The sequence below is a fragment of the Anneissia japonica genome, unplaced genomic scaffold (genome assembly GCF_011630105.1).
Source record: "Anneissia japonica isolate Jap-2015-1 unplaced genomic scaffold, ASM1163010v1 scaffold6407_len7220_cov212, whole genome shotgun sequence".
Classification (NCBI taxonomy): Eukaryota; Metazoa; Echinodermata; class Crinoidea; order Comatulida; family Comatulidae; genus Anneissia; species Anneissia japonica.
The window spans coordinates 3,761-6,040 of NW_022747012.1; positions in this window are offsets into that span (position 1 = coordinate 3,761).

Here is a 2,280-nt window from a genome sequence, read left to right on the forward strand (position 1 = left end):
TTTTATTATTCATTATTTTCACTTGACTCGCATAAATAATTTTGTTCGAAGAACATTTATATGCAGTTGTACTTCGCAGCACTTCACTTGCAATTTGCAATTTCTAGTTCAGTAATTATTGTTCCCGCAGTAGGTTACGAAGAGATAACTACCAAGCTAAGGGTACCAAGCGAATGGACCCCATGTTATGTATCTTCGACTTTAAAAATTGGGAGCCCGAAACGTAAGCGCTGCTCCAACCGCTCCAAAAAAAACAAAAAAACAACCATTCTACCCAGTGGCTAATTCAAGGGGGAGAGGACAGAATTGTAAAAAGAAATTGGAGAAAAAAAGAAAATTACATTCAAATTTTAAGTCTGGGAGTGCCATTTCTGGCCTTTTAGGGGTGACATAATCGTAATTGTTCTTACCTCAGCCCCAACAGTTGGTACTGTCTCTTATACACATCTTTTGAACCTTTTCCTCAAATCCTGTAACTTCGTCTGAATTTGTCGTGCCGTCGTCGGCGAGTGGCCAGGCATAGACGAAAATCTCGCAGCGATCTTCTCATGAATTTTCGTTTTATTCTTGGACTTTTTATCCTCAACTTGCATTCTGACTTCGGGTTCTGCCCAAATCTCTATTAAATCGCTGATCTCTTCCTCGGTCCAACAGGCCCGAGGGCCAGACCCAGTTGAAAGTGACATTTTAGAGATACTGTGTAAATATTAAAATACAACCACCAAAACCGCAACAATTCAGAAAATGGCGTTTGTTTCCAAAATTCGCGCAAAAGCCAGCTACTTTGACCCCGGTAAAATGCTTGTGTCTGATTGGCTTTCACACAAAAGAGGTCACAGATCGCTGGCGACCCGCTTGCAAGCGGCTGTTCACATGGATCGAGAGCGAGCTGCATCGAGAGCCGCTCGAGAGCGGCTTGTCGTGTGTCACCCACGACAAAAACCGCTCTTGAGCGGTTGTTCACATGAAGGCCCGGCTCGCGAGCCGATCGTTCGCTCGCGAGCGACCCAAGACATGTGAACGCGGTAATTGAGATTTAGTTTGTGTAAAGCATCGTGTGTGTGTGTTTATGTAAGGGATTGTCACCTACAAGTAGGACAGTGATATATTCGCTATTGACAATCCTTGGCACATGTATTGTGTGCCTAAATAAAATTTTTAAAAAGAAGTAAAATAAATACGTTTTTTTAATATCAAAAGTTAAAGCAGGTATAGTGATGGTGAAATCAACATGGAATTTTCGATAGAGTTACCTGTATATGAAAGCCCAATTAAGTCATCGTTCGCTTTTAAACACTCACGTTTTTGAGAAATTATAAAAACAATGAAGTGTAGGCAGTCCGGCCACTTCTGGACCAATCAAAATATACTGTGGCTTTAATATAGCAGCTGCCTTGATAAAAAGCAAAAAGCACTCTTTTTTTCCATAGGTAAACTGCAGGATAAATTAATATAGAATTTATTCTCCAGAGTACAATACACATATTTTGCATGATACATTATCATTCGCATTACCTTAATAATATTGCATTTTCAAACCCCCTATTACATAATACGAACATATTTATGTAAGGGAAATTAGCCAATGCCGTTTTTTTCTTCTTTTTTTTTTACGTATTAGCTTTCGCTTTCTTCTTTTTTGTCATGTAGGGAGCAACAAAGACGGCGAAAGTGGGCGGAGTTGACCGTCTCACCGACACCTCAAAATACACCGGTTCGCACAAGGAGCGCTTTGACGATTCGGGCAAAGGGAAGGGACTAGAGGGTCGTGTAGACCGTGACGACAAGGCAGCAGAGGGTTACGTAGGCGGGTACAAAGGGAAGGATTCTTACGATAAAAAACATTAAAACGACAAAGTGTATCTTGATGAGAGTTACCTTTGAATAAAGGCAGAAAAATGTTAACATTTAATTTTAAGTGTACAATGCACTCACTCAAAAGCTTTATGTTTTCCAGTGTTTAGAAATCTACGATAATGGAACTCTAGTAGTTACATTAACCATGGAGGAAATATATAACAGCAATGTGTTGTCTACAGTAATAATTATTCGAATGTTATATTCACAGGAAATAAAACAATATATATATATACATAAGTGATTTTTTTTTCTAGTGTTTTGTGTAAAATTTGGTTCAGTTAATTCTGGATGCACAATTATTGTATAGCCCTAGTATACTTTCGAAAGATCCATGGTGAAAATAACACCGTTTATGCGGTGATGTTTTAATCACTATATTAGAGCAACTGACAATTTTTTTCCAACATGATAAGTAACATC